General features: G+C 36.7%; 1 protein-coding gene and 1 long non-coding RNA gene across 6 annotated transcripts in view; one reads left to right on the top strand and one right to left on the bottom strand.

Moving 5' to 3' along the window:
* LOC411155 (teneurin-a) overlaps nucleotides 1-21,442 on the bottom strand; it is a 658,614-nt gene that overhangs the window by 529,846 nt on the left and 107,326 nt on the right. The window lies entirely within an intron of this gene.
* Nucleotides 9,390-10,746, top strand: LOC102655847. The gene is made up of 3 exons (XR_411720.3): nucleotides 9,390-10,025; nucleotides 10,228-10,254; nucleotides 10,354-10,746. It is a non-coding gene; the product is annotated as an uncharacterized LOC102655847 (long non-coding RNA).

Raw genomic sequence — 21,442 nt, 5'->3', positions numbered from 1 at the left:
AGATTTTTCCATTCTCAAAATTGATCTTAAATCATTAATAATTTCGCGTACAATATTTTCTCAATCTTACAACTCTCTTTCTTCCTTCGTTCGTTGAAACTCGATCCACGAATAAAGGTAATTAAAGGTAATAAAGGTAATTAAATTTATTATTACACGCCCTGTCCAACGTCAACTTCTCAACGTCGAGCGATTACAATCGGAGGAGAGTATACAAACAGTATAGCGCTGTGTACACCACGCTATACCACTCGTCCACACCCATTATGCCATTATGCGTCGTAAACAAGTATCGCGGCGGGCCAACAAACTGGTCGGCAGAGGAGAAGGATCGAGAATAATTTCGCGTTATATAGTTCATTTATGAAATCGTACGTTTCACACGCGTTCATTGGTAATTCGCCACGCGTATACCGGCCTAAATGCCCGCATTGTAAGCCCGCCACCTACGCAATTCCGTTTAAGTGGCGAATAATTGATCCGTACAATGTGACCGTGGCGTGTTCCATTGTGTGCCGCGCCGAGCTGCCCTACTTTCGATTCAACAATGCTCCGCCCGCTATTGGAAACAGAGAACAATTTCGCGGTGTTGATTATCGAGACTTACGCGCTTGCTACATATATATATATACGCGTATTGCGTTGCCGTATCCACGCGAAGGCATCTAATAATAGTTAGCCCAGAATCCTTATAATACAGCGGCGATCGCCGGCCCGTGCGTTAATTAACAATACAGGCCGGGGGGCGTGGACCGTGTGCTTAAAGCGTGATATTTCGTTTTATCGAGCCCGTACAAATTCCCCCCCTAATTGTTGCGCAACGGCGAATTCGGAGGTATTAAGTGGCGCGGAGAGACTACGCCCGTTAAGGGCTTCTGTTCCGTTTAACCAGTGTGTGTTTTTGGGAACCGATGTTGGGTTTTCGAGTACCGTGGTTCACGGATCGAATTATCAAGTTCGATATTATACAATAGAAACACAGGATCAACATACCCTTTTGTTTTATTCGTGTAATAACGGACAATTGTTGCTTTCTACGAAGTATTCAAATATAGGTTTTTGATCAAATGATGGGGAATTTGATTTTAAACGATATTAATCAATGAAATTGATTAACGAAGTAATCCATATTTACGATTCAACGAAGATTCTTCTGTTCACGAAACAAGTTATGATTCAAGAATTATCATTCGTTTTTTTCTATATATAACGTTTTACGTTTATTTATCTTTCCTCTTAAAAATTCTATTTTAAGACAAGAAATTGGTTATCAGCCGATTTGTCGTCCGACATAATTCGAAAACGAGAACACGTTCCACGAGTCCGAACTCGGGAAGATTGAAAGGAGAAAATAGGGGCAACTCGCACCAGAAGAATGAATAGTCTTCTGCATCGTCTTCGTTCTTCTCTTTCTCTCTTTCTCTCTCTCTCAACCGTTATCCGAGAGGCGACCACAAAGCAGAGAACTAACGACGAACAATTACCGTTTGAAATTCCCTCGAAATAAGGTCAGCCTCGACAATATCCTAGGAGCAATGTCGCTGTGTTTTTCCGCCCCTGGATTTATTGAATATCGTCGGCTGGATGTATCTTTGTCCTTCGAAAGAACCGCAATATGTATTCGAGTTGTTTCGAATCGCGCGTATATTTTCATTGTACTCTTATTCCTCTAATCCTTCTTCTCCAGCCTCCTTCTTTTTACCTTCTAAATCTCGTGAATCCATGTCACAACACAATTTCTTGTAGTTAGAATCGAGTATTAATACGTGAATGATCAACATTTGGTTCGAACGATGCTTTAGATCAAAAAATTAAGAAATTAATTTCAAGTTTTAATACGAGAGATTAAATTATGAGAGGAAATTTTTAAATTGGAAATATATTATTTTTAAAAGTAAAAAATTTAATATGATGTTGGCATGAAAAATCGAGCAGTCACATTCTATAATACATCGAAGAGTGTGAAATTTCGTTCGCACGATACTTGAAGGATATCCAATTGACAAGGTGAAGCACGATCGTAGCGCCTCATCGCGGTCTCGACTTAAGAATTCCATAACCTAAAAGCTGGTAGCAAAAACACACCGTGTTTGTCGCGACAGTTTACGGTCCCACCACGCATTTAACGTAGAGGATCTTCGAGTAGAAGATCCCAAGAGTACGTGCCTTTCTTATATCTCAAAATCAACTCAAAACCAACCCAAGACCAAGGTATGGCAAATGGAATAAATTATATCGTTGTCTATTAACCCGTGCTCGAAATTTTCTCGTGATCAATTTTGTTACTCCTAGCAAATGTCAAGAAAAATATCTAATGAAACTTGTTTCCACGAAAATGTGTGCTATACTTATGAATTTTAACCAGAAAATTAAATTCGCTTTCTTTAAATTAAGAAATGTTATTAAATTTAACATAATCTAGTTCTATTTTTTAACTGTACATATTAATTTAATTCAATAAAAAAATAAAATTAACTAATAAACTTCGATTTTATAAATCTTATTTTTCAAATTTTTTAATTTAAAAAATTTAACATGATCTAGTAATATTTTAGCTATATAGTTTTCCCTAGAATTTGATCACGTTTTCATTTGTATCATACGATTCAATTGAATTAATATTCTAAGAAAAATATTTCAAGAATTGTGTGCTATACTTATGAATTTCAACCAGAAAATTAAATTCGTTTTCTTTAAATTAAGAAATATCATTAAATTTAACATAATTTAATACTATTTTTTAACTGTACAGTCATATTAATTTAATTCAATAAAAAAATAAAATTAACTAATAAACTTCGATTTTATAAATTTCATTTTTCAAATTTTTTAATTTAAAAAGTTTAACATGATCTAGTAATATTTTAGCTATATAGTTTCCCCTAGAATTTTACCACGTGATTTCATTTGCATCGTACGATTCAATTGAATTAATATTCTTCAGAAAAATATTTCAAGAAATTTTATCTTTTTTTCAATGTTTCCTCCAGAAACTATTCACGTGTTTTTATTTACATCACGTAACTCAACTTGTCGAATGACTTCGCGAGCAGACAGAAGTCTCTCCTTCATTTTTCTTACCGATTGTAACCACGTAATCGAAAACCGCGTCGCGCTAGGTCTTTGCGCATCGCTCGTAGACAAACGAAGCAATTTAATTAGCATTATCAATGCAATTTCCGCGGCGGCGTCGGAACTAATATTGGAGGCGACGAGGCTCGCCAATGTACGTACGTAATGTACACGATATTGGACAGAACGAGAGACGAACGGCCAGGGCATGTAGTAATTCTGTAATATTGCGGGTGACGGTGGTTAGCCTTAGGGAATGGGCAAACAATGACGTCCGACCGCTGTGGCTCGATTGCCGCGCCGTTTCCCACTGTCGAACGATGACAACGTAAATACGTTGTAGGGAATTATTTGACCGACGCTTTGCAAATTATCGCCGCGTCTAACGTCAGACGCGCGTTTCCGCCATTGTGAACGGGCCGAAGAAAAGTTGGCAAGTTGGATCGTGTTTAACGTTTCCTAACCTCTTTTCTTAAGTTGAGAATGACTTATACGGGAATATATTTTCGATAGATGCAAAGATATTATTTTTAAAATTAAAAATTTTGTAATAGAAATAGGATAATATGGTAAAATCGAAAAAAGTTTATAAAATTGAAAATTGTCGATATCTTTTTCGGAAAAATTATTCCGACTCGATAAGCTAAATTTCGTGTAATTTCGTAATCTCGTTAAAAAAATTGAACGAAGTAGAAATATCGAAAAAAATCTCTTTCTCAAAAATTGTCGAAATTTTTAAATTTTGATAAATGTCAATATCATCACGTTGGCACATATATTATTTTGAGTAAACGTGTAGCTATTCAATTTTTATTCTCGTTTATAAACGTAATGGAAAGATTCTACGGATTCAATGGAAGATTGTCTATTGTCATTGTCTCGAATGGAGTTGGTTTCGTTTTATGAAGGCAGTTGTAATACAGGGTGCATCCGCATCAAAACGAGTACACAGTCGCATCTATATAACTGCGGAAATAGGAGCGGTACACGAGCCATAATACATTGCAAACATTTACTTTACTCCACGCTGTCGCTCATATTTGTCAACAGCTCAGCAACGCTAAGTAGCAATACCTAATTCGTTCTACGTTCGATCTGTCTCTCCCTCTCTTTCGAATTTTCTTCGACAATGTGATATGAAGAGTGAATATAAAGAAGATTCCTTGAAAAATTTAATTAAAATTTTATAAGAAAATACTTATATATTGGCAAATATACAACGTAGATATTTATTATAATATTTATCTTTTAACAAAAATATAAAGATTCGTTTCGATTCTCGATTGTTATTGCTTACAAAACTGAAATTTGTTTGCTCGTAAAATCAGAATTTCATTGGATCTATTACGTCGTATTTCTGCGTCGTATTATTGAAAATGAATTTCAAGACGAATAACACGTCGAAAAATTTAATTGTATATTCCACGATGAATTAATACCCTTCGATAGTATTATGAATCGACACATACATACGATTTATGAAACGTCGATAATAGATAAAGTATATAACATAATATTGCTCGTTCGCTTCGAGCAATCCATTCGTTTGTCCTTTACACGAAACAATAATAATTTAACAGGATTTAACACTTTTCAAAAAAAAAAAAATGAAACCAATTTCTAATAATTTTCCTCCTAAAAATCGTATCCCATCCAACAAATAATAAAAACCCGATTTCGAGATTATTTATATTAGATCGAACTATAATATAATAGAATAAAGAGAGAAAGAAAAAATTAACACATACATTGATCATCCAATTATTAAGACATTAATCATAATAAAAATCATCTAGAAAAGTTCTTGGAATGAAAAACTTTACCGATCGATCTTCGAAGGTTTCTTGCCACTCGACCGGTTGGATTAATCTTTATACGAAAAATCTCAAATATTAAATTTCATTCAAAGGGATGGACGGCCGGTGCACAATCGACGAAACCAATACCGACGTTTCTCGTCCACGAAAAAAAAGGGGGATGCGTATGACGTTACACTCGAATAAACTAATTTTGCCCGAGCACACCGCCAATTTATCGAGAGAGAGAGGGAAGAAGGAGCCAGAAATCCGGGCGATTCTCGTGGCGCGGTGAGAGGAGGAAGAGCGGTGGAAGTCCGCTGACCACGGTTTTAATTTCCTTTCGATATCCACAGCTCCCGAAGGTTTTTCCCCTCTCTTGCTCTATTAATTCTGGATACCCTTGCGGCCGCGTTATTTTATACCTGGAGACTCTTTCGCCATATGCACACCCTTACACCTATGTATGTGTATGCGTGTGGCTGATCTCGTAGATCGACGAAAAAAAAAAATGGATTCATCGAAACGAACCACGTCCGACAGATTTCGGGGAATCGAAATTTTGTACCCCCCTCCTTCCATCTCGTTCGTTCGTTCCGATTTCGGTTTCAAATGTATTTTTATATTTTTCATTAGGGACGAGCTATGCTATTCTCGACTCGTTCAGATTAAGTCGGTCTCTTGTTGCATCGATCATATAACCGGTTAATGTTTGCGCTTATATACGGTTGGCAACTAAGTAATTGCGGATTTTTTTTTTAGAAAATCAAAGACAATTTTTTCATGGAACTAAATAACTTTATTCTGTAATGTGTTGCCCATTTTGATCAATGACCTTTTGCCATCTTTCAGGCAGCATCATAATCCCACGTTCATAAAACTTCTGGTTTTTATTAGCAAAAAACTGAATCAGGTACGATTTGATATCATCATCATTATTGAAATTTTTACCATTCAAGGAGTTTTGTAAAGATCGAAACAAAAAGTAATCAGATGGTGCAAGGTCAGGACTATATGGTAGATGTGGCAAAACATCCCAACCAAGCTCCAATAATTTTTGCCGAGTGACCAAAGATGTGTATGGCCTTGCATTGTCATAATGGAATACAACACCTTGTCAATTCGAGCCGCTTTTCTTCAACTGCATTATTTAATTTCGTTAGTTGTTCAATGTAGACAACAGAAGTTCGGTTGGGTGGTAAGAGTTCAAAATAGACAATTCCTTTGTAATCCCACCAAACTGATAACAAAACCTTCTTTCGACGAATACCAGCTTTTGATGTTGTTTGAGCTGGTTCACGTGGCCTGCTCCACGATCTTTTCCGCTTGATATTGTTGTAAACAACCCATTTTTCATCGCCAGTTATCAGTCGTTTTAAAAATGGATCATTTTCATTACGTTTCTTTAGCAAATCGCAGCTGTTAATGCGTTGCGTTAAATGCTTTTCTTTCAGTTCGTGAGGAACCCATGTATCGAGTTTTTGAACATAGCCAAGTTGTTTTAAGTGGTTTTCAATGTATATATGCGATACATGAAGCTTCTCTGCAATCTCATGAGTTGTACTGTGACGATCCGAATCGATTATTGCTTTGATTAGGTCGTCATCAACTTCAACTGAAATCCACAATTACTTACAATTACTTGCCAACCCAATATTAATATTTATCTTTGTAATTTGGTCAATACGTGTATATATATGAGAGAGATAAAATCGACGAATTTCGAACGAGAATCATATTGGGGGAGAGTCTCTGTCTCTGGCTCGAAATTTTTTTCTTTCTTTTTGGAGGAACAAGGGAGAAAAATAACCGGAGAAAAATGATATCTCTCTCTCCTTTGACGATGTTCGACGATAGATGAAAGAGATGAAAGATTTTTCCGCGTGGTTAGGTTATGGGAGAATATGTATGGAGGAATATTGAATCGAATTCGGTTTATGATTTTTGTCCCGCCCTCCAATATCACCTTTCTTTGAAACGAGAGAATTTCTAAAAGTTGAAGACGATGAAATTGACGACGCTTGAGGAAGAATTAAGTTTTATTATTATTGTAAAATGATGATTTTTTTCGAGAAAATGATTTTGCGGCGAGTTTCGAAGAGAAAAGAAAATCGAAGGAAGTCGATGATAGAGCGAGATAAACGGACTGGCGCGCTTTCAGTTAGAGGAGGAGGGGAGGGTATGAATATGCGGTCGAAGATCGAGATTAAATCGATCGATCGGATGCATTACGTGGGAGAAATCGCCGCGTAGGTTGGGTTAACGCAAACGTTTACACAAGAGTCCGCCTTAGGAAGGGAAAGGAAGGGTTTTGCATGCGCCTCAAGTGTTTGAGGGAGGGTGAATGTCTGAGAGTATGATAACTAATACATAACCTCGACGTCGCTTGATCGGATGAAAAGTTGGTGCGCGGGAAATATTCGACAATCGCGTCAATTTGCGCCACGTCTTCTTTCCTTCGAAATGGAACGTGTCAACCGACCGTGGCCGGATGTCTCCGTCTAAAGTGGATGAACTTGTGCATAATATTCGACAGATCGTTCTTGGATATCGCTTACTTTGCACTTCCTTTTTTTTTTCCTTTGGAAGAATTTTTCGGTTGTGGAAGAAAGATGTACGATGATTTTTTTTTTGTAAAAATAATCTACTTTTTAATCTATTCTTATTTCGAAGATATTTCAATGTTTTAATCAAGTTAAACTAAGGGTTTTTAACGCGATACGAAACGATGTGGTAATAACGAAAAGAGTTAATATATCGATAAAATGTCGAGTTGAAATAATAGAAGGAATGGAATGGATGAGGACGTAAATTTTAATTGCTCGTCTAAAAAAAAAAAAAAAGAAACTCTTCGAGATAAAATGATTGGGAGAAGGTAAGCATTATAGTGATAAACTTATTTTTTTAAATTGAATTGCAACAATTTCAATTCAAATTGGTTAAATATTAAATAAATATTCCACTGTTGTTATTAAAATATTATTTTTATTACCTCTAATAACTTTGAAAAGTGTAAAAATCTCTTGGAATTCTCAATATCGATTTTTTTTTCCATCCAAGAAGTCCACAACTCGGAATTTATTATATCCCATTTTCGAGGGAACTGGAATAAGCATGATTATTCCTTCGAATATTTTGAGTTAATTTTATCATCGAGTCGAAAATACAAAATTCATTCCAGATATAAGATTTATGAGAACAATCAAATCGAGTTAAAGTAATTTCTTAAAGATAAGCAACGAAATTGAAGATAAATGAACGATAATTGACATTTAATCGACAGATGTTACGCAAATATCTCACTTTTAACTAAATAGATTTTTTGGAAAATAAATTAATTTTAAATGTAAATCTTGAAATTTCTTATTAGTTTCAAAAGATTCATTAAGAATAGTGGAAATATTATTGAAAATATTATTAAATTCCTCACAATGCATAACAATGCATATATGTTTAAATTTTACTATTCTTTTTTAATAATTTTTATCAATTATTATTTATATCTTTTTTTCAAATTTTATTCAAAAAAGAAAACTCTACTCGCAATAAACTTTTCAAGATTTAAAAAATTTAACAAAAGTGTAAAAATTCTTCGAGAAACGTGCAAGGAATATTCATTAGAAAAATACATTACAACACTTTCGTACAAAAATTCACCTCGAATCGAGAAACTAGCGAACGAAGAAATATCAACAAAATTCCCTCCCTAAAAATTTCCAAATTCCTTGCAGAAACTTGTTAAAAATCTAATATCCAAAAATCGGAATTCACGAGGAATCGGAATTCTAAGAAGAAATAAAACGAAGGTATCAAGTATCAAACCAACAACAGACAAAGCCTCAATTCGCCCAAGGAACGTGCAACGTATATCCATTACTCAAAGATACCCATTACACCGTCCCCGTACATAATTCATCCCCAACCAGACACAATCAGACAAAGATCAAGAGCCAGAGGGCTAAAGAACAAAATAAAACGAAACGTTAACAAAATTTCCGTATTTCTCGCAGAAACGCAGCCACCAATCCAGTATTTCCAAAACTTTTCCAAAAATCTAATATCCAAAAATTTAAAAAAATTCTAAAAAGATATAAAACGAATGTACAAGAATTCAATTCCTCGATATATTCATTGCACATCATGCACAATCAGACAAAGATCAAGAGGGCGAAAGAACAAAATAAAACGAAACGTTATCAAAATTTCCGTATTCCTCGCAGAAACGCAACCACCAATCGTATTTCCAAAACTTTTTTAAAAATCTAATATCCAAGAATTTAGAAAAATTCTAAAAAGATATAAAACGAATGTACAAGAATTCAATTCCTCGATATATCCATTGCGCATCTGGAATCGTGCACAATCGGACGAAGATCAAGAGAACTAGAGCGCGAAGGAACAACGAAAAAAAAAAAAAAAAAAAAAGAAAGCCCGTTAACAAAGTTCCCTTACAAAAAAAAAAATCTCCAAATTCCCCGCAGAAACGCAACCGAGCCAGCGTATCCGGTTGCGCGAGGGCGTTCGCCCCACCAAAAGTTTCACTTTACCCGTCCGCCGGAACAAACGCATAATTTCGGGTCAGGGGTGGAAGTGGCGTTATACGAAAAGTTTCCCGGGGGAATAAAGGGGCTGGAAGGTGCAGCTGGCCCACCGTGCAACATTCCACCAGCAATAATTCCCGTTTCACCCGATTATTCGCGAGGTGTTTACGAGGTAACCGAACCGAGCTGCCACGCGCGCGCAATAATGAAACGGGAAAGGAATTTCTTCTTCTCTCTCTTTTTCTCTCTCTCTCTACGACTGTTCGTTACATTCATTTACACCAGGGTGCACTAGTAAGTTGTAAGTTCTTTTTTTCGCCGATAGAGGCACGAGCTCGCGAAGAAAGGGATCGAGGAGGGGGTAGAAGACCGGTCACGTGTCACTCTGAGCGACAGCCATAACAAATTGCCAATCTCGAGGCGTGAATTCGATGCGTTTCATTCTACTTTTCACGAGATTGTTTCAATATTTTGGAGATTCAGAATATGTGAATTATCAGGGCGATTAGAAGATATGGAAGTGGCTTTGAGTGGCTTTTTAGAAGAAACTAAATTGTGAGAGATTTTTTTCTCGAAACTTCGAATTGAATGTATTGATAAAGTTAAAAGATTGAGGGTAAGTATCTTTTTGGTAATTTTTGCTTGATAAATTCTCTTTAAAAAGTAAGAAAAATAATGAAATTGTGAAGTGTAAAAATGTAATGAAAAAATATAATTAAAAAATATAATTCATTTCTTTTTAACACGCAATAAAATTTCACCAAAAATTAATAATTGGTCATAAAGGCTATCACATATTATATCTGTCCACGTTACAGGGAACGTTATGTTAATTAAGGAAGAAGGTATTGTGAATAATATTCATATTTCAATTAAACTTCTGCACGGTTCATTTGACGATAAATTTTTTCCTACAATTTTTTATTTTTTTTTCCAATGCCCAGTTATCGGTTAAGTCGAGCTGTCCTCCAACTCGTTCCTCAGGAGGGTAAGAATGGAATTGAATCAGGAACATGGTAGAGAGGAAATCACAGAGGAGCAAGGTAAACGGTCGCAAGAACCTGGGAAGAATTTAATCGAGAAGGCTGTAATGAATACGGCGTGCTGCCGATGCAGAATTTAAGAGGTAATTAAGTAAGAGCTATGGAGAAGGAAGAGGCTGCGAAAGCGATAGGAATGTTGTCGATATCGATGACTAAAGGAACTATTTATTGCAATACATCGTAGGGGCTTGTAATGGAGATTTCGGTTCATCTTACAATTAATTAATAAAATACTACTTCTAATATGATATACCATGCGATATAACATTTTAATTACTATCGCGTAACAAATTAAATTTAATTTAATTAATTACAATAGTTAAGTATATGATATTGCAAAATTTTATTAAAACTGCAAGCTTCAAGTTGGCAAAGATGAAAAAGAATAAAGCATAAGATAAAATCAAAAATTGTTAATGATTCATTTAATTATCTTTAAAATTTAAAATTGTTTCATTAGAGTAAAAAATAAATTTAATGAAATTTGAAATATTTTATGTACAAAATATTGAAGATCTATAATAAAAAAATGGAACGATATCCCCAACTACGATTCATTGTCATTTCACAATGATGTTAAATGATCATTTTTAAGATTTTTATGTCTCCGTTTATTTTGCTAACTTTCATTTACCCAAAATGCTCGAAATAAGAAGAATCAATCGAGATTTATAAATGTGGAAAACACAAGGCCACGAGGCGACAGGGGAATATTTTTTGGGCACGAATCATACCTTTCAAATATTACAAATAAAGTAGCGGTAATTGTGCCGCGTAGACGGGGGTGAATTTTCAACTGTGCGGCAATAAAACGCATTTCACAATGCTCCATACACCAAATAGAATTTCACCGATTGCCTCTTCGAGCAGGGAGGACAACGATTCGAATGCAGAGGCTAATAATTCAAAAAATGTTTCGGCCAATATCGAGCAGCTTACGGTTTGTTTTTGCCAATGTAAGTGATCCAGCCATTCTGTCGATTCTTTATTGCTTTTTTCATATTGCCGCGTGAACTTTTATTGCCACGGATGTTACGATTATCCTTATTTACGATAATCCCTTTGTTTGTCCAACCATACATCCCCCTTCTTCCTCTTCCAAAATTATATCGAATCATCGTCGAATCTCGTTTGTTTAAAAAAATATATATCATAATAAGAATTTCAAATCTCTCTCATAATACTATTCTTGTATCATATGATTTTGTATCGATTTTATTTATTCGAGAAAAAAAAAATTTCTAAATTAATTCACAATTATAAGAGGTTATATATTTAAACAAATTTAAATTGCAAAAGAGTAAAATCAGACACTGTCTCTTTCAAAGGTTTTCAAAAATCTTTCGATGGCCAATTTTTCAACGGCGTCCTCGATCGTGATTTTCCAGCCGGTCCAGTATCCGGTCATCGGCCCTTGAAAGCACAAGCACCCCTCCTTCACCACGCGCGAGTTGGCCGGACTTGTATTCAGATTGAAATGTATGTAAAAGGGCCTATAGGTACATAGTCGAGGATCCTACGTCTTGGCCACCTTTTACCTTCCCCGTTGGTGGTGGTGGTGGTGGTGGTCCATCTTCTCCGCTAAGTAGAGTGTCCACTATCCAACCAGATGCTTTCAGCGCTCGAGAGTCGGAAGGAGGACAAGTGTAGACACACGGGTGGCACGCGGACGAGCTGCGTTATATATCCGGTGTTGACTATCGATTACCACTACGTTCTATTTCTCTTCGCAGCATCTCTTTCCCTTGCAAAGACGCGAAATTTGATGCGCGCTCATGAAACACAGAAATCGTGGAAAAGCGATTGTTTGCGATGGATTCTTCGCGAAATGCTTTCAATATAACGTTCGTAAGAGAAAGAAAATTTTCTGGATGTTTGTTAACCGAAATGTGGAACGATCAATGTGATTATTGTTCGAAGAAAGATTGTTATTAATTGTAACGTTGGTTCGATAATTTTGCAAGGATGAATTCGTTTAGAAATATATGATATTTGTATCCTGGAAAGCATTGACGTAATTTAAATAATATCCTCAGCTTGACAAATGTAACAATAATCCAAAATCCAAGCGCATAAGACCGAAATAATTACGTAAAACTAATCAACATATCTTCATTAACATTTTCCATTCCTTTGATAAATTAAATGCACAATCAAATCTGTCTATATAAGCAATAGCTAAAAACATCAGGAACGTTTAATCATGTCACGAGATTAAAGTCCTTTCGTACAATTAATTTATTTTTTATTATAGATAGAAACCAATCTGACTTGCGTCGATTTGAACTCAAATCATGTAAGATTTTAAAAGTCGAACAGACTTAAATCTACTGCGTCTAATTTTTATCTTAATTCAACATCGAGGTCGCAAACATCTTTATCTATATGGTCTATCGAAAGATATTACGCTGTTATCCCTAAGATAATTTATTCTTTCAATTATAATTTATAATTCAAAAAAATTATCTTTATATCAAAATTAAATTTTAAGTAAAGTTTATTAAATTTACCAATCCACAAGTGCCGAGAAAAAACGGTTAGCAAGAAATTGACGGTGGCGCCATCGTGACCGATTCGCGCGTAATCGGAATAATTCAAGAACAACGAAGCGCGGGAAATTCGAACGATGAGCCGTAATTTTTTCCATATTTCTATCTGCGTCTGTCTATCTTGCTATTTCTATATCTCCGTTGCAACTGTCATCGCCACCAACTTTCTTTCCTTTCTCGTCGGATTTCGGTGAATAGCAACGATGAAACATGCTCGCGCGAATTTGACACATTTTCATTGCACGTATTTCCACATTTTTTTTTTCTTCCCTCTTATAGCTCTCTTTCCCTTCTCTCTCTCTTTCTATTTCCCTCTCTCGAGCGTTTCACTTCGTTACAACAGTTTGTCCTTTGCCAGTTATTTCCCTCTCCACCATTTCTCTCGGTATTCGTCGTTCCATTCTTTCTCCTTTTCTATCTTTATACGCGCGTATCCCATTCCCACCACTCCTCTTCGTGTCCCTTTATTCTTGTCCCTCGATTTCCTCTCTCTGACCTGCACCATCCACTCGATGTGTTTGGCCCATTCGCAAACAATGCAGTTCTCGCGCCTCCGCGCTATTTTCGCTGAATAAATTTAATTTAAATTTTCCTGCCGTTCGGAGCGTTTATTAAGTAAATATATCACGCAGGACAGCGGTTTATACACTCGGATATTTTCCGCGGCCGTTCTACGCCTTTTCATCTCTTTCCCACTAACCTGCAATATATATATATTTCGCGTCCTGTTGCAGCCGGCACGCGTACGCATGCGCGAGCGCGTTCCACAGCGCGACACACGGCGAAACGTCGAAACAGGCTGGTCTCGATGTTTACGCTATTAATTTATTAAGTTTCGTTCTGTCGCTTCCGACCTTCCCCCGTGCGACGTGCAACGGCGACTCGTAAAAATCGTTGGTTAAATTCATTGCCCCGCGTGACCATACCTCTCTCTGCTCGCTCTGTGACTAATCGAGGATCTCGGTGTGACGTTTTGCGGGATAAATCTTGTTGCTTCTCTTTTGCTCCCTTTCCCTTCGTTCCGTTAATGGAACGAACAAGAGTAATCGAGCAAATGTATATTATGTTATATCTCTTGAAAAATATTATCACGCAACGGATAAGGTGGATTAATTGAGAGGCCAGTTTGTGGAATAATCTAACTTTTGAGGTTATGTACGTCGAAATTAATAAATTTGTTTGTCGTAAAAGTATTAAAGTAAAAGTATTAATCTTTTTAATACGTATATTATGTATCTTATATATATTGTATATATTCTTCAATACCAAATATATATGGAATAATCTAACCTTTGAGGTTATGTACGTCGAAATTAATAAATTTGTTTGTCGTAAAAGAGTAAAAGTATTAATCTTTTTAATACGTATATTATGTATCTTATATATATTGTATATATTCTTCAATACCAAATATATATGGAATAATCTAACCTTTGAGGTTATGTACGTCGAAATTAATAAATTTGTTTGTCGTAAAAATATTAGAGTAAAAGTATTAATCTTTTTAATACGTATATTATGTATCTTATATATATTGTATATATTCTTCAATACCAAATATATATGGAATAATCTAACCTTTGAGGTTATGTACGTCGAAATTAATAAATTTGTTTGTCGTAAAAGTATTAGAGTAAAAGTATTAATCTTTTTAATACATATATTATGTATCTTATATATATTGTATATATTCTTCAATACCAAATATATATGGAATAATCTAACCTTTGAGATTATGTACGTCGAAATTAATAAATTTGTTTGTCGTATTAGAGTAAAAGTATTAATCTTTTTAATACGTATATTATATATCTTGTATATATTGTATATGTTCTTCAATACCAAATATATAATTTATTAATTTTGGCAATGGATAACTTTAAAAATATGATTATATTCTGTACTATTTTTAATCGATAATAATTAATTTATTTTACTCGATCTAGCTTAGATATGACATCATTATCATAAAATAATATATTTTTCGAAATTTTTTTTTTTAAAATGAACTGTAGCAAATATTCTTTAACCGAATCCATCTTGATTAATGTCGATCTCAAAGAAACGTATCGTTTCTACAAACAAACGACGAATGATCGCGTTACTACGATCAAAGGATAACGCAAGAAATTGGATTTGCGACGTTGCAAAACCAAGGCAGCGACTGTCGATCGGCAACATGCGGCTGTTGATCGGTTCGTCTACCGTACAACATAATACCGCCATTAAGCTGTTAGGCGAGGCATCGAACGTTGGTGAAATGGCGCAGTGTTAGAAGCCGTGTGCAGACAGACGGACAAAGGGAAGGAGGGAGGGCGAGAGGTAATATTTGCAGCCATTAGGAAGCAATTAGCCAAACGTGAGCAGCCCTTTCATCTTCAACGAGCTAAATCCGATACTTACGGATAGAATGTTTAACGTAATACGAGCCCCGGACTTTCACCGTGGTTAGAGAAAACGAAACGGCGAGCGGACACGAGAATGAACTATCCTCTCCTCTTCCTCTCCCCCCCGTGAATTCGAATTCTCTACGTTAATTTCGAATAAACGTTCGATCAAAATTAAGCGTTTCGTGTTACGGTTAATTTAGTTTGAATTTCGTTGATGGAACTTTACGTTGGGTTATATTATATATAGTTCCAGGGAGGAAAAATTCTCGTGATTTCGGTTAAAAACGAATTTTAAATAAATTCATCTCTTCTTTTTATAAGAGATAATTCGACAATTTCGAATTTCCAAACGATCATTTGGATAATTTTCGAGGTAATAAATAAATGGTAAATGGAAAAGGCGAAGCAATATTCAGATTCATCGTACGGTTCTTTTTTATTTAATTTTTTTAAAGGTATTGTGGAAAAATCCTCGATTTGAAATGAATAAAATTTCAAACGAATTATTTCATACTTTACGCGTGAAATAAAGTCCTGTTTAAGGATAATCTTCGTTTAAAAATACTTCCAATATTCCGAGAATAAAAATTCGAACGTATCTTCGAAGAGTATCAAATTCTCCAAAAAAAAAAATCCTCGAAACCGACGAATACGAAGGAAAAATTTAAACTCGACGACGATCCACGTGAAATAAATTCGATCGAATCGATATTAAATCGTTCGTCGTAAAATTAATCGTCTCCTCCATCCGAAACGACGTAAAAATTTCATCGACGTGAAAATATCCTCGGCCCGAATTCTATACCTTCTGTATAATTCCGAGATCCACTCTCGTGCTCGAATTTCGCCGGCCGATCTCCTCTCTCCGCCCCTCTCCTCCGCCCCTACTGCTACTATTTACCCATTAAAAGCTCCAAGATCCGCGCCACTTTTAAAATTCCGTTTGTAACAGGACTGGCGTTAACTCGTCGTCGCACAGGTGCAAGCTGCTCGAAAACTCTAGGACACGTTCAACGATGTCACAGTCTTCTCCCTCCCCCCTCCTCTCTTTATCCACTCGATCCTTTCTCGTTGACGAAAAAAAAAAAAAAAAAAGATTGGTCACGGTGCAACAAAAAGATGGAAAAAGAGGGAGAAGAAAGGATGAGATAAAAGAACGAGCAAACACAAGATAGAGGGAGATAGAGAGAGAGAGAAGGGATTAAAAGCGAAGTGGGGAGGAGGAGGTGGTACGAAATAAAAAAAAAAGGAAGAAGAGACAGAGGGTCAGAAGGGTTAGATACGCGTGGACAAAAGAGCGATCCGATAGAAATTGCCTCATCACCGGACACCTGGCGAAATAGTAGAAGATTGCGCCTCTCGGCCTTGGATTTAAACTATTGCAGAATGAATCTTTAACCGTTGCGGTATAACGAATAGCTAGAGAAAGAGAGAGAGGGCCACTCTCCTCCATCGAGGCGGTCGACCCTTTTGATTTGAATGTAAGAGCGACTTTCCGTGCAAGAAGCTTGAAAATGTAAAAGCCATCCGCTCGAGAGTTACCGAGCCGAGAGAAGGAAAGGATGGAGCGAAAGGGCGGGTGAGGATGGAAGAAGAGAGGGGAGGAGTGATGGAACGCGGTGGATAAGAAGAAAGAGAAAGAGAGAAAGAGAAACGTATTGCCAGGAAGAGAAATAGCGAGGAGATAAGCGAACGAGAGAAGGAGAAAGAGAGAGAGAGAGAGTAGGAGTAACATAATTGCTTTTGCAAAGGAGGTCGCAAATTTACCGTTCACAGTCGGTCAGCGCGGCTGAAAGTGTCTTCTCGAGCGTAAGCTTTTTAATACGAATCCGGGAACTACTTCTGGTTTTGAAAGCGTCGAAGAAGATCGCTTCCAATCCTCCCTTCCCTGCCCTTCCCCCCAACCCATCCCTACATTTAGCCCCGCGTTCCTTCTCACTTCCATTTTTTTCTCTCTCTTTCTCTCGCTCTGTTCCCCTCCCTTCTTCCCTTCTCTTTCCTTCTCCTCCTCCTCCTCCGTCGAGCGGAATCGGTACGACGGTATACCAATCGCTTTCTTCTCCCATCCGGTTATCGATTATCGATATTTATTGCCACCCGGTCAGCCCTTTTCACCTATATATCCCCTCCCCTCCCCTCTACCAAGTTTCGAAGCCGATCGAACACACCATGGACCGGTGCACACGATTTTCTAAACGGCTTACAAATCGGCCGGGTATCCCCCGTGGAAACGAGCTGCTTTTCGAGTCGTCCAGCTGCGCGTGCGATGGAAAGAGAGGGAAGAGCGAGAAAAAGAAAGAGAGATATAGCGTTATGATGGCCGTGATAGACTGAAGACAAGTGACGAAGGTGTCGTTAGGCAGATCCTCCTTATGGAATGGAATCCGTGTCCACGAATTTTGCACACGTCACGCTTGCACGTTTACAAGCTGATGTTGGATATCGTGTGATATAAGGTAAGAACAGAATGGCTACTCTTCTCGAGTGATGTATATATAAATGTATTCGCGTAATGGCAGTGAATATTTCAATATTTAATGTGCGTTTGAATAGAAATTAATTAATTTTTGTTTGTTTTGCTCGAACTTTCTTTCCTTTTAGTTCCTTTCATTCGTAGCTGCTCGACAAATTTGTATTCGACCGATTGATCCTGTTTTATCTTCTGTTTGACCTACAGTAGGTAAATAGGAAAGTATTCGTATTACATTTGCAACTTTCTATGAACGAAATATATATATATATATATATACGTTAAAGAAACTTGTACAGTAAGAAATCTCAAGATGTCCACGCACTATTAAAAGTATATTCAAAACGCATATATGCAATATTATTTAACATTGATATTTTTAATCCACCTTCGATGGTAATCTCTCTCAGTCGACGTTCCATGCACAATGATTCTGTAGAATTGCACGCCAATTTTAAACATCCGACAAGAATTCAACGATTCTCTTACATACAATTTTTTTCCAATTGTTATGATCGGCAAGGATCCATCGTTTGAAGACGGTTAACAACGTGTCGAGCAACGTGATTTCGAAAGTGGAGGAGAGAAAGAGGGGGGTGTAGTAGGGAATTTAATTACACGATTGCGCATTTATCGGGAAAAGGTTATTATTTTCCATTGGATTATAATCTTGTAATTAAATTTGTTGCCGCGTTGCCTCACTCGTTTGTTGTTGTTTCCTCCCGTTGATTATTTTCGAGCATTATTACGCGGCCACGCGTTTGTCATTAATCGGCAGGATTATTATTTTATATCTCGGAATCGAGTTTCCGTTTATTTATCCATCGTGGAAGAGTAAATTTCGGGTAATTGTCCGTAGTAGGTGGATTGCCAGCCGGGGTGATGTAACGCGTGTTGGCAAACTTTCTCGAGGAGGTTTAAAACATAGTTTAGCAGGATATCTTTCTATTTAAACAGGTTTAGTTCCACGGAGTTTCTTTGGTCTCCCCGTTTCTGTGTTGGAAAGTTTAGTTTCGCCTGGAAGAGCTACGTGTGTGTATGTATATGTGTGCGTGTATATCTTAAGAATACTTTAGTTTGAAAGCAGGGATGCGAGGAGGAAGGGCGATTCGTTGGAGATTCGTTGCAGTTGTAGCTCTTGGGCGAGATGTAAAAGGCCCCGTTTCGAGGAAATTAACCTATTAATGTGTGAATAATTTTCTTCTTCCTCCTCGAAATTTCTCTTCGATGGAAGTGTTCGATAAAAGCATTCGATTTTAGAAAAACAACGTACGTTTCTAATCGAATTCCAATTCTTTCGAAAATAAAAATAAGGAGGAGGAAAAATCTAGGAGCGAAAATTAATTCCTGAAGAGAATCCAGAGACAAACTGTTCTCGAAACCGTTCACGCGGGAAAAATTCGTCGAGCGTGACGACAAATGCACGTAAATCAACCCTCTGAAACAAATAAACAATCCCCTCAACGAAAGAAAGAAAAGAGACATGCAAGGAGGAGGAAGAAGAAGAAGAAAAAAGAAAACCCTACCGAAACTCCGGGCGCATAAATATCATCCAAGGCTAAGCAGAAAGCTTTAAAGGGGAAGGAAGTCGGTCGCGAATCGATGGACAAACGGGAGTAGAGCGGCGCAGATTTTTCATCGCTTCCGCTTTCCAAAGAAGGGGGGATACGAATGTTTACGAGCGGCCACGCGAATGTAAGAAACGATAAGATTTACCGTGTTCGCGTGTTCCGTGGTCTGGAAACAGTTCTTCTTCGCGGGAAAAAAATATACAAAAATATACACACGAATACGTTTTCCATTCGCTTTTCCATCCATTCGTGGTTTGGCGTTCGTTCGAAAATGTTCGTGGAAAAATGGAGGCTGAGGTCGCGTAATATTCGGGTTATGGAAAGGAGTGGGGAGGGGCAGAGGGGGGAGGATCGTTAGAAGTGGCGCGATAATCGTAAGCTTCGACAGAGCTGACGCTTTTTTTAGGGGTGGAAAGTTGGAAGGGTGAGTTCTACGTGTTATTCGCCAACTTTCTCAACCTCGTTTCAGAGGTGTCTCCTCTCTCTCTCTCTTTCTCTCTCTTTCTCTTTCTCTCTTTCTCTCTCTTTCTCTCTCTCTCTCTTTTTCGCCCTGATATTTAATCAGGGAGTTTGAAACTCGATAATAATGATTGCGTTAGTCGCGACGATTTTATCTCTTCACGGTGAGGGGAGGGGGGAGAGTTTTGCTGGATAAGGGGACGATGGAAGTTATAAGGGAAGGATTTAAAGGATGTGTGGTTGTCCTGCAATTGGATGGTAAATTTAATTTGTTGTGAGAGGGAGTAATAAAAATTATTTTCTTAATTTTTATCGTTCCTTGATAAATTTCGAGTTAAGTTATTTATATATGTTTGGTTATAATATCTGTAAAATTAATCGAATTCTTCCTTTCGATTTTTAGTTAGTTGGATGGAAGAGAATTAATAATTAATTGCGATTCTTTCTCATTGGATGGAGAAAAATAAGGGGGGACGAATATTAGTGAAATAAAATTATTTTTTTAATTTTTATCGTTCGTTGATAAATTTCGAGTTAAGTTATTTATATATATATGTTTGGTTATAATATCTGTAAAATTAGTTGAATTCTTCCTTTCGAATTTTCGTTAGTTAGATGGAAGAGAATTAATAATTAATTGTGATTCTTTCTTGTTGGACGGAGAAAAATAAGGGGGGACGAATATTAGTGGAACAAGATAAATTATAATTACATATTAAATTCGATAATATCGATAAAATAATTTTCCATCGCATTCAACAAGTATTTTACCACGAAACACGCGTCTAATTATCCGTAAGGGTGTAATTATTTCGTAATTTAAAATATAGGGGGATATGAAAGCAGGATGTATTTGAAGAACGAGTTTATAAACGGAAAAAGAACATTTCCCTCTTGTAAAAGCAGTGTAATAATTTATACTGCGCGTGTACAAATATCTCGGAACAAATATCGCGATAAATACGGGTGTGCATTTGATATGCAAGAAGAACACTCGAAACACTTGGTTACGCGCGTGTTTCCCAATGAAATCTTTTAAACGATTTCGCCAACGTTTCGCTCACGTTTCCTCGCGTGAAGAAAGACGATGAATGAAGAAGGATAACCGCGTTTCCTCGTCCCCGGTGTATCCATAAACACGAAACAAATATGCCCTCCCACCTTGATTTAAATAAATTGCACACATTCGAAATTTTATTCCTTTCTCGCGTGAGCAAATTGTTCCATTTTCCATTTGCTTGGCCCAGGATTGATCGTGACAACGGAACTTTGCGAGTTTTTGAATCGATGAACTGATGGAGACAGCCATCGATAATAAGACGGACGAGTATAACACTTGAGCCGACAAGTAGAATAAAACGGTTCTGATCAGACAGATTACTTGTTCATTTTGATACAGTGAATATATTATCATATATTTACCAAAATAATATAAATAATAAATATATCGATATAATTTCAGTGATTGACAACAGTGATTCAAAAAAAATTTGAAAAAAAAAGTGATCATAATTATAGTAATAATCGCATTCAAACGAATGCAGTCAGTCA

This window comes from Apis mellifera, linkage group LG6 (assembly GCF_003254395.2).
Source record: "Apis mellifera strain DH4 linkage group LG6, Amel_HAv3.1, whole genome shotgun sequence".
NCBI lineage: Eukaryota > Metazoa > Arthropoda > Insecta > Hymenoptera > Apidae > Apis > Apis mellifera.
The sequence above is the reverse complement of the archived record's forward strand: the minus strand, read 5'-3'. Positions and strand labels throughout refer to the sequence as shown.